This window comes from Betta splendens, chromosome 15 (assembly GCF_900634795.4).
Source record: "Betta splendens chromosome 15, fBetSpl5.4, whole genome shotgun sequence".
NCBI lineage: Eukaryota > Metazoa > Chordata > Actinopteri > Anabantiformes > Osphronemidae > Betta > Betta splendens.
In genome coordinates, this window is record NC_040895.2 from 14,451,959 (window position 1) to 14,464,186 (window position 12,228).

At 48.5% G+C, this 12,228-nt stretch overlaps 1 protein-coding gene across 4 annotated transcripts in view; it reads right to left on the bottom strand.

Moving 5' to 3' along the window:
* The window catches only part of chrm3a (cholinergic receptor, muscarinic 3a), a 50,595-nt gene that overhangs the window by 12,781 nt on the left and 25,586 nt on the right, over positions 1-12,228 (bottom strand). For 3 of the 4 annotated variants that reach the window (XM_029127024.3, XM_029127022.3, XM_029127023.3), the window contains one exon: positions 1,227-1,390. The exons of the other annotated variant lie outside the window; for it this stretch is intronic. The gene's annotated coding sequence lies outside the window, so the exon portion shown is untranslated. The remainder of the gene's footprint in view (positions 1-1,226; positions 1,391-12,228) is intronic. 4 annotated transcript variants of the gene reach the window in all.

Consider the following 12,228-nt stretch of genomic DNA (forward strand, 5'->3'; position numbering starts at 1 on the left):
ACACACACACACACGCACGCACACGCATGCACGCACGTGCGAACGCTCACGCGCACACAAAAACACGCACACGCACACACACACACACACACACACACACACACACACACACACACACACACACACACACACACCTTCTGCCTTGTGTTAACCCTTAACCTCTCTGCTTAACACTGTTTTCTTGCCTCCTCCTCGTGGACCTGCCCTCATGTTTCTCATCGCTCTGCTCGTGTTCAGACGCTCCCTTATTCCACGCAGCCGCTTCGACCTCTCTCACTTCAATTTAGCCGTTTTTTCCCTTTTCATTCGCTTGTTGTCTGCTTTTATTCGTGCTGCCTTTTGCAGTAAAGCCTCCTTCATCCCATGCGCTGCTGCTCTCTGTGGGTCGGCCTCTGTTGTGAGGTCTCGTTTTGTAACAAAGCAGACAAATGTAGGTCGATACGTTAGATAAAAGAAATGAACATCTTTTAAAGGGGAATTTGAATTCATTCTCACAAACAAAAGAAACAGAGCTCTGAGGAGCAGGTTTGAGTTTATGGCTGACAATTATACGCTCCATGGATATTTGGGGGCTAATGAACCTTGAATGCCAACGGTGACAAACAGGTGACAGATCGGCCTCACTGACAAACGCCTGCTGCCGAGGCCTGTTGTTACTGGGCCGTCAGAAAACACCCAGCGCAGGAACCCGACGCGGCCGAGGACTTTACACGGGATTATGGTCGGTCTGAGGAGCCGGCGATCGGAGACGGACGCGTTGAATAGCGGGAGGTGTAATCCTTGTGACGGCGCCTATTGTCTTGTGTCATCTCCAGAAGCAGCTCCCCAGCACGACGTGGCGAACCACTGTGCTAATTCACAAATGCACTAATATCCTGCATAATAAAACCGCCAGCGTTTATGGAGGGGGGGCCTGCGTGGAGTGAATGATGATCCGTGGCGTGTAATAGTTCCCATCCGGCGCATTGACAGCAACATTATGAGGATGGAGAGTGATGAGATCCTCGCGAGCCGCCGCCGCTGCGCGGAGCCGCGCTGAGCGGAAAAAGACTCGCTTTGACTCCTGTTGCACTCACAACGCGGCGAATGCGAGTGGGAGCGCCGGCTTCCAGAGACAATGCAGGCCAGAACATTATGTGGGTGGTTCAGCCATAAAAAATATTCTCAGGCTATAAAGGAATTATACAAGCAAATCACATTTGCTTGTAATGACTGTGGATATTTACCTCTTGTTGATTCTCCTCCTCAGGTGTCGTCTGTCTCAGCAGTTCGAGGGCAGAAAAGGCCAGCACTCGAAAGCTCCAGCATCAGGTTTTCGTCTTTAACCCAGCTTTTTCCCTGCGTGTCTCTCTGGTCACACGTCAACCCCGATTGCAGCGTCTCCGAGGCCCTTAAACATATTTAAACAGTGCTGAGAGGCAGCATGAGTCCCAGCGCAGAGGTTAGTGGCTGAAGACAAACACCACAACCACTCGAGTGTCTCGGTCCTTCCCAAGGACTCTGATCCGAAAGTCGGAGCCCCACAGCATTAATAAATAATCAAAGCAATTAGAGAAGCGCCAGTGGAATACGGACCCGCTCTCTATCGTTCTCTGGGCTCATTTTTTCCGATGGGCTAATGGCGCTATCGCCTGTATTTGCATGGGTCTGTAAGTGTTGAGAAGGAGCGGGACAAGAAAAGCTGCCAGACAGGAAGGAAATCCCCACACGGCCTGGATCTGACTGATATCACTGGATAATCTGCCTCCCCCCTGGGTTCCTTTAACCTAAACTACTGTGAGTGTTCCACTGCGCTGTCATCCATGAACAAGGATCCTGATGGAGCTGCAGTAGGACATGTATATATGTACGTACTGTATGAAGCAGCTCAACCTTTGGAGAGATTTTTCCTTCTGAAGTCTTTTAATCCGAGGTGACCTGTGATCCCTCCAGTCCGGCGTTCACGCCGACTGTGACGGCGAGAGGTCGACTTACTGACAAATGGAGCTCATTAAGCCGTGTAAACATTGAACAAACACCGACGCCGAAGACCACCATTAATCTGGTGTCAAATTAGAAAGTCGGAGTTCGGCCACGATCGTTTGAGCCGTTTCTCAGAGGGTGACGTCAGAACGCAGCTTTCGCTGCTCTAAAACATACAGAGGACGTCACCAGCGTCCACAAAACACCACAGTTGCTGCATAATAAGTGAGACGCGTGAATGGCGTCTGAGCAGCGGCACGACGGGCGCCGCACGGAGGAATGAGGAGCCGCCGCTTGAAAGCGACCCATGTTGTTGGTGCTGGATCTGCTGACGATCAGCTGCTGCTCCCACATGACTCACAGTGAGCGTCGGGTGCCGCCTGAGCTCACGCAACGCCTCATTGCCTCATTCTATCTATTCTTCTTCCAAGTCCTAAATCGGCCCGGATCGCTCACGCCACGGACGCTGCGGCGCTGAGCTCCTCTCAGGCAGAAACGCTCAAATTATCGGTCATTAGGGGGAAAAAAAAAGAGAGGTCAGAGGTGGGAAAAGTTTCCTGGGAAAGATGAAACGCGCTGCGCGCTTTGTTTTAAGCTCCTGCACAAACTCGAAATTGAGTTTTCAACTGGGCCCAAAAGGCATCAGCTTGTTTGACTCAGTTGCTGAGTGACTGAATTACGAGACAATAAAAGGTTCAGCTGCCGGCAAACGCCTCCGGTTCGGAGCGAACCAGGAATCTCACAACAAATCCATATCCGGGGGCCGTCGCATTAATGGATACATATTGCCTGCTGTCTTGTTTGTTTATGTGACACAACGTGACCGTGCCTGTCACGGATGGAGGGCAACACTCTCTGTAAACACGGATTACATGAATGTGCGACACACTGAGGAACACAACGCTGCCTGATAAATGGTCCTTTTTAAAAACATCTCCAACTCTGATGTGAAAAAAACCAAAACGTGTGGTGTTTTATTATCACGCTTGAATTACTGCAGCAGTCTCTCCTCCTGCCTGAGCACGAGCTCCGTCAGCATCAGAGGCAGGGCGACATCAAATAATAGCAGCTCTCCAGCCTCCGTCTTCCCCGTCGCAATCGATTTCAGGATTTTAAAAGTGTAAAACTCAATGATGCCTGACCACCAGTTAATCACGGCGCTTATAACCTTTAAAATGCTCGGGCAGCAGAACGGGGAGCCGCGATCGAAGCCGCCTTTTCAAAAATGTCCTTCACCTCTTTCAGAGGCTGAGCGTTATCTTAGTTGGAGGGATGACTGCGCTTTGGATTTATAACTAATGAGACGAAGAAACACAGACAGAGGTGATTTTATCTTTAAAACCGTTATGATGTTATGTAAAGTTTCCAAAAATATAAATTGTCCTTACTTTCTGTGCTGAGGAGCGTGAGGATATTTTGGAAATCCACCAGTTTACAGTAGGTCCACATTCCTGTGAATTCATGCTCTGAGGTGATGAAGACGAAGAAAAATGGATTCATGTAAAACCAGAACTGCTAAATCAGAGAGGTCAAACTAAACCTGTGTTCTACTGCGTTGAGATCCTAAAATCCAACCACTGATTTCAATTCTGACATTAAGGTTGTTGGAATAAAGAGGGGAACAGTGACAGGTTGCCTCCGTGGACAACAAGAGAAACGTAGGCTGGTGTGAAATGACAATAATGCTGTGATTTACACTTTCTCACTTCTCTCCGTGTCTTGAAGATGCATATTATTATTATTAGACTAAACATGAGCACCTTCTGTTCTCTGTATTCGTCAGGGTTTTGACGTTCCACATCTGAATGATGCCATTATCATCACAGCGGGCGGTCCCTGTGGGCCCACATGAAGCGACCCGACGTCCTGCTAAACGGGCCGACGGTGCAACGCCGGGCGGCTCCGTGCAAAGTGGAGGAGCTCTCGCCTCCGTGTTTCCCTGAGGTTTTAAAATAAATACGGGCTAATAAACGCTCCGCGCTTGGAGCCAGAGACGCGGCCCAGAGATAATTAAGCTCTCTGATAAGACGCAGGTGGTGTCTCATTGTTTCCAATGGAAGCGAACACTTCTGCACCGCCACATTCACCTGAACTACAAAAGAAGTTACTTCTGAATATAGAAAACCAGCTTGTGTTAATTGATTTCATGCGCTTTAATTCGTAATTCCTACACGTTTCTGCAAACTCCAATATGTGAAGACAGACTTCCTGCAGTTTTGTAACATACATTAACGTGTGTGGGAATGTTTCCACAGGCTTTGGTCTCCAGATGATGGCGACTCATCCATCAAGCAGACATCTTATTAGCCCAGGGGCAACATACATTATGGCTGATGTGGAAATTACCGTTGAAATATGAATGCATGGGGGGGATGTGCTGATGGCCCCCGCTACTCTAACAGGATGTTATGCAATTAGAGGTCAACCAACAAGTGCTGGTTCGTTTTGGTGGTCTCCTGCTATTTCAGCCATCAATGCTCCATGCCAGGAAAGAGGAGGCCAAGTTAAACATAATTCATCTTTCACTTACAGTAACTTGATGCCAGGTTAACTTTGCTGTACTGTATATAAGGTTAGTATGTACTAACATACCAACATAATACCTCCCGATCTGTATTAATCTTTCCTTAGTAAATAAATTGTCCTCTCTTATGTGTCATTGTTTCAGTCACGTAAGCAGCCATTAATCATTGTAATACACACTCAAGCTAATGAATTATTACCTAATGAATTTCACTTATTAATTATAAGAGTAATTTGTAAACATCCTTGTTCATACATTCTTGATTAAACCCATTTATATCAGCTCAGCATTATATTAGAGCTACTGTATGAAACCCTGCTTACGGCCTGAACCCGCTGTCACATAGAGGTTTTAAGGTGATATCGGCTGTGGAGGACACACAGGGCAGAACGCTGAGGGGGGCGGAGCCACGGAAGCGCCGCCATCACACGCGGGCGCCAGATTCATCTCCCGAGCTCGCGCTGCTTTCATCAACATGAGGCTGCAAGCGCCGCCGCATTTAATGAGAGCGCCTCCCCCGTCGGAGGCGTCAGCGTGGATGAGGCAGAAAGCCCCAGCGAAAACAGGCTGAACCGTTATTGCCTCGAGGACTCGGACACGTGTTTCAGGCAGGAAGACAGCCGCTGGAAGCGACTCCAAGGATACGAGGAGACGGAGGCCGCCGGCGAGGCCGTGCGTCGGGAGCACCCCCCGGGTGTTGAGTGACTCCCAGGAGGGGAGCTGCTGCGCGGGAGCTCCCTCAGGTGTCTGTAACCAAGAGGCAAATGGTTTTCTGATGCATCATGGGACGCTGATGAGGAGCCTTAATGTCTGCCAGCTTCTATTAGCGCTCAACCAGCGGCGCAGATACACATGTTAATAGGCCTCCCTCCACCACTTGCGCCTGAAACGGTGGCGGATCAACTCCAACACAGACCGCGAACCCTCACTCTGAGAACAAAACTGTGTGTAGAACATTCTGGAATTTGACTTTTTTTTTGGAGCTAAACTTTCAAATTAAATCACTTTACCAACAAAAACAGCAGAATTTACTGCAAATCCTCTTTCTAATTAGCACTTGTTCTATGATCGGTGTCTCCAGTGTCTCGTTCGTTTAGCTCCTTCTCCTCCTTCGCATCTTGTTATTATCTATAAATCAGCTTTCACGTCGCCCTATGCTTCTTTAATGACACGTAGCAAAGCTGCAGTTCATGAAAAGGACAAATGTCTGCTGGAGCCATTGTAAACGGTTCCTTTAATCCCTCGGCAGCTTTTCTCCCACCCGTCTCTCAATCACCCTCTTCCTGTGCTCTCTTGCCTTCAGCCGAGGGATTTGCGCGGCGATATTGCTGCTGCAACAGAAGCTAGATGGAGGAGGGACAAGGCCGGATGAGATTTCATTGATCACACGCGACCGGCTGGAGTGGATTCCTTTGATCGTGTCTGGCTTGGGCTGAGGGCAGCACCGGCTGCTGTCAGAGCCCACATCACAGTCCCATTTACAATTTGAACGCATTTCCTGTGCCTGTGCCTCTCTCTCTCTCTCTCTCTCGCCTCCTCCGCTCTCACAACTCGTCTGAAACACTGTTTGTTTTGAGTCACAGCTTGGGAAATATTTAGCAGGGAGAGATCTTCACTGTTGTTTGTGCACACAGCGAATATCGCTCAGGCTTTTCCCGAAACTGTCCTTCACATGTTACAGAATATTTATTCGGTGCATTTGCACAGTCCTGAGGACAAACTCAGTATCTGAGCGTCTGTCAGTCTGTCTTGTTTTGAATAATAATTCCTGTCCTGTTGATGCATGATGGGATTTTATCCTAGTAAACATGAAGCGCTGCCAGTTTCATTTTAAGACAAACTTGTTTGAGCGCAGCCCAAAAGTGAGTGAGACTTTTATCAGAGTTGTTTGACTATTTCTGCTACTCTCACAGGTTTCTGGACCAAAATCAGGAGTTTCCTGTGACCCGACTAGAGAATTAAACTAAAACACTGGACCAGGACGACTGCTCAGCGGAGCAGGGCTCCATTAGTTGGATGACAGTCGCTGTCGTCTTGTTTATCCGGGCGGTGGGTCCACGTGGCTGCGATTCCATCACAAATGACAGAGGCCCTTTCCAATTGACCTCACTCGTCCTCATCGTCCACAGACGGGTGAAGGAGAAGTCAGTGGAGCAGCAGCAGCTCCTGCAGTAACTGCTGCGAAAGACTTTATCTGTAAATCCAATCTCAGACATCTTTTGTCCTCTTTTATCGGTGCGGAGGAAACCACAATGACATCTCTTACAGTACGTGCTACTCACTCAATTCTTCCAAAGGCAGCCAGGTAAATAGCAATTCTCTTTATTGCTCCTGAGGTATTAAATATTGCCCGTGTTTTGTAATGACAAATATTTGCCAGGGAAAATGTGTTTTAAGCATAAATTTCATCATCTTTTCTGACAAAAGAAGTCATGTTTATTCAGTTCAGCACAGTGAACTGAAGCCAACCTGCAGGTACAAAACAACAAAACCTTCTTGGCTTTGCAGAGAACTGTTATTTGCAGAAAAAGAAACTGAGTAATGAGAGCCAGAATTTGCCAGAACCATCGTCTGTGTCTGTGTTTCTCTCCGTCACGCCGTCGTCGGATGGAGCGAACGCTCCAGATTCAGCAGAACTCAGACGCGCGTCACGGAGGTAATTCATTGTTCCACTGTTCGCTTTTCTGACTCGTGAAAGGAAAGAAACGTTTTCAAAATGGGTAATATTCATATCAACTCGCTCGGCATAAACAATGCTGCAACGATAAATAAACAGCGCAGACGTTTCCCGAATAGGACTTTCACAGAGGTGGTTTAAGTCAAGCACTGACATCCACACGTGGACACGATGTCTGTGTCACGAATCAGAATTTCATGCCGAGTCTCGGGGATGAATTATAATCAAGTGAGGGTGCTTTGGAGTTTGCTTTCATTTTGGGGAGAACAGGCAGAAGCGACACACTTTTTACTAACAAGCCTCCTTGTTATTGTACTGTTGAAAGTTAGCGCCGGAGCCCCACCATGTTTAAACTATGCAAAAACTTAAGTTATGCCTTAATTGAGAAGGATGGATGTTGGCGCATTAATGAACGAAGGCAGTGAAAACTGTGATTTTTAAGCTCCATCTGCAAACGTGTGGCAAATGGTGAATGTGGAGTAATATTAAAGGATATTTTGGTAAAAACTAATTTGATGATGCAATCTGGGTGTAATTTATTACATAGTGGAGCAAACGGAGAGCAGGGCACAGACAGTAAAAAAATGAACCAAATGGTCCGTTACTTTCAGACAGTCACAAAACCCTAAACACAGCAACCGCCTTTCAAGGAGGAAAAAAAAATATTTCAGGGCCTCCATTCATCTTCACAGAATTTCAGAGTTGGGATGTTTTCCTTTTAACCAAATGGCAGCATCAGCTCAGTAATTTCCAGTGGAATGACAAATCAACTCCACCCTGGAGGCTGAAAAACCCGGCGCTTGTGATAAATAGCCGAGCTGGAAAAATGTGAAAATGCACAGTTTGGAAGGAGACAATACAGAAGCAGAGTCCGTGCCAAGAGGCACGCCGGCAATATGAAACTGCCCATTATCATGACAAATAATCTTCAGAGAACAGGGTGATTTAAAACTACGTGGCTCTGGGTTACAACGACAGCGACGCGAGGAGTCGCTGCAGTAAATGGCGTGTGACTCCAACACATAACAGCAAGTACGGGCGAACGTAATCTATGCGACTGAGTGCAAGGACGGAAGATAAATGGAGGCAAAGGAGAACGGAGGAGACGCAAACAGGCCGCGGCAGCTACAGGTTGATGGAGGGGGAGACAAGCAGGTGTGGGGGGAGGTCACGGTGAGAGGGGGGAGACGAGCACAGAAGCCTGGATGCGGGTTATAATGGAGCGATTATGTCGTTTTAACAGCCGACTGAGCTGCTGGAGTTATGGGAGGCAGCAGGGTGTGTGTGTGTGTGTGTGTGTGTGGGGGGGGGGGGGGGGGGGGGGGGGGGGGGGCTGGGGTAAATTGCGTGTGACTGTGTTGCACGTCCATCATTGCTCTCCGCGGTCTAATTACGGCCGGTTCCACCTGGCTTCACCCCCGGCCCTCGGCTCGGAGCGCCCGTAACGCGCCGCGCCGCGGCTCAGAGGCGACGCGGCGCAGATGGAGATAATGGCGCCGCGCGGAACCGGACCCGCGGCCTTTGAGTTAGTGTGAAAACGCCCCGGACGCGCGCGTTTCTAATTGAATTCGGGCGGGAGAAACGTGTCAACGAAAGGAGTCGCCAGTCAGAGCTTAGCGGTTTTAACTGTCACGCTTTGGATTTGACCACAGGGTGAAGCGTGAACCGAGCTGGTGGGTTTTTAAAGCGTGAGTTTCTGTGTTCATTTACTCCAACACACGCCGGCGTGTGCAACGGCCTGAACCAGTGTTAAACATGTAGTGATGTCCAGCAGGATTCAGGGCAAACTGAGCTCCACTGCAGCCTTTACATCCTAAATGTTAAAAGTGCAGCTCGTGTGTGTTTTCTACTAGTTCCCTACAGATAATTGTTGAATTGAAGTGCTTATTCTCTGTCATTGTGTTGCTGAAGTGGCTCCGACTTCCTGTGGACTAATAAGCGTCATTACTGCGGATCCAGATCTTCATCTAAGGATCAGCTGCCTCCAGTTCCAACACAACTACTGCTCTTCAGACACGTCACGGCGCACAAATCCTGCCTCCAGCGTCTAACGAAAGCTTCTGCCAAACTAATGACGACGGCGGCGACAGAACCTGAATAATACAACTGTGAGACTCCATCGACTCCTGCCTTCAAACTTCTGCCGCCATTATCCCGAAACTCATTTGGAAACTGTCATTTAGAGCAATTCCAAGTGGATTTAGCTAAATAAATAGGAAAGTCGCCCAGGCACAAATTAAGACTGGTTCAGTACAGTACATGGAGGTAATGTCTTCTTAAAGTTAGAAACAGAATTCCACCATTCAGTTCCGCTCTTATTGCTCGACATAAAATAATCAGAACACAAAACCAACACGGTCGTTCCGTCAGAGAAACGCTGGCTCCCATTTTCACACAAACAGTGGAAAATAATTAGCCGTTAAAATGGCTTATTATTTCCCCGACTTTAAGCCTAATTGTGCAACGGGGGACGATTACTCGGGATTGCCCTGTCTTTTGTGGGCTCATTAGCAAGAAAAGGTGTTCAATTTAGGCCGCGAGTGAAGTGGCCGCCGCCCGAATGACAAGCGCCTCGCACGGAGACGCGCCCGGTGTTTGCTCCAGCAGTCGCCCCTCAAATTCATAAACCGCCCGTACAAAGGCCACAGCTGAGTGGCTGCGCCAATTACAGCGTGATGTGTGCGTCGAACACGCGGAAACGCGTCCGATTCGCCTCGTTAGCTGCAGCACCGCGCTGCTTCTAGACGCCGACCAGAGGACGTGACTGCAGCTGAAGGGAGGATTCCCCCACAGGCGGCGCCGCTCGGGGCGGCCACGTGCCGATAGTTTCAGCCGCATCCTCTTCAAGTCAGACTCCCCCAAAGAGCGAAAGCTGCTCTCATACGATGGCGCGGCATTAGGGAGGCGGAGCTCGTCCTCCCAGGATGCATCAGTCATCCCAGGCACGCGCTGCCGGGAATCAGGCGAGTATTTGCTCTGCATTGAAAGCAAATCTCACTTAATGCCGGCGTGCAGGTAATGTTCTCTCTCTTTTACGCTGCGCTTCTAGCGCCGACAGTCACAGCTGAGGCGGCTCAGCGCGTTTCCGTGGCAGCATTCAAGGATCTGGTGAACGTGCTTTCATACAGTAGCGTGTCGTGCGAGGGATGATACACAGTAGTGGTCCGGTGGGAGGTGAGACAACACAATGAAGTAAGGGCTCCACAGACGAGCAGCTCATCTAATGTAACAGTAACTGAACCAACAGGTCAGCTCTGGGATCGGGTGGATCTCATCAGGGTTCGAACCTTGGAATCTCACACATGCACGGTTCTGCATGACACGAGTGAAGCGGAGGAGACGACCTCCACGTCTGGTGGGGGGGGGGGGGTATTAACAAATTGGTGTTCATCACCATGTCAGGCATGTCAGACTGCAGTGATGCTCGCCTTCAACAACTGTTCATCTCTCCAGTCAAGTCCAATTAAGTCCAAGGGAGTCGCAGTTGTTAATAGGATTCCATCCTGTCATCTGTGGTTAACCTCAGTGTGACTGAGACCACATGTGTCTGTGTAAGAGTGTGCGTTCTATTAGTTCTGCTTTCTCATCAATTACTCCTGTTAAGCCACGTGGACAAAGGCAGCAAAGGGCTCTGTTTACCGCGGTTCCCGTCACCAGTTTATCTCATAGAACGCTGCTCTTAACCATTTCTGACTTTCTTGTCAATAGATGTCTTGTGGTCAATCATTCTGAACCAAATATCTTCACGGTGAGTGATGATGATGATGGAGGTGGATACTTTGAATATCAGGAATCGATCCCTGCATCAGCGTGTTATAGATTTGATTAGAGCGGCTGATTCCATGCTGGTGGTGCCGTACATCATCGCCCCCGTGTTAAACCTGCTCTGGCATCTCCGTGCCGCTCTGCCGCGTCTCTACAAGGTCATAATAATAAGCACGGTCCAGTTGGCGCCGTGAGGAATTAGCTTTTGCATTATCTTGTCCCGGTGAAGCCATTAACACCGTGTCACCGGGTGTTTCTCTGTCACTGAGTACACACAGAGGTGGCCGTCAGAATTCCCATCCTACTGGCTCCGCTTGCATGAGGCGACACAGCACTGGGCGGATGCCCACACAAACCAATACAACCTGGAAACTGGGCGACACCCAAAACCAGCACAGGGACCCATTAATCAGCCGTTAGCTGGACTGATTGCTCTGCGAATGAATGCGCTCGCTGCCGCGTGCTTTATGAAGATGAATATACTTTTTAAAGGAGAATCTGTTTGGCTCCTTAGCTACGACCAGTTTCTTTTAAAGAGCCGTGAGGAAAACAGATTTCCCTCTCGTTTTATCATGGATTGCAGATAAAGTGTGCAAATGAAGCTCAAGGAAATTAAGGCAAACTCTGACCTTGTGTTCGCACCGAGCGCAACGCGATCACCGAGGCACTCATTTCCTAAAGACCTGATAAACCCGGGAAACCCAGCGGATGAGTCGATGCCCAGCCAGTTTATCAGCTGCGAAGTGAGTCACCAGACATGTCCACCGCAAACCAGATTTTCATCCTTGCTGCTGTAAAACGTTATTTAACACAAGTGCAAATGGACATAAGCACAAAAACAAGCATTTTATTGATAGTTTCATTAAACCTTTGGAGGAGGACGCATTTACATCCCATCTGCGCAATACCATAAAAAAACCTATTACAACTTCTTTAAAATACAAGATACATTAAGCTTAGAATAATTTCCCTGTCAAATAAACCCCCTTACAGATGATATATGGGGTGTCTTACTGTACAGGGCACAAAGGTTCCTGGTTGTTACATGGACACAGTGCACAGCACATTACACCTCCTTTGCATTTTAAAGCTGCATGGGACCCAGGCAATCACCAGCTCTCAGAGTGTGCTCGCACTCATCAAAGTGACGCGGGTGAGGAAAATCCATTTGGACTTCAATCAAGGTAAATCTGTCATGCTCTGTGCCACAACACTGTAAAGGTAGCAGCTTCATAAACTGCTCACAACTCTAACCTCTCTCCTTTACCACGCTTAATAGCACATGAGAGTCCTTAAAGTC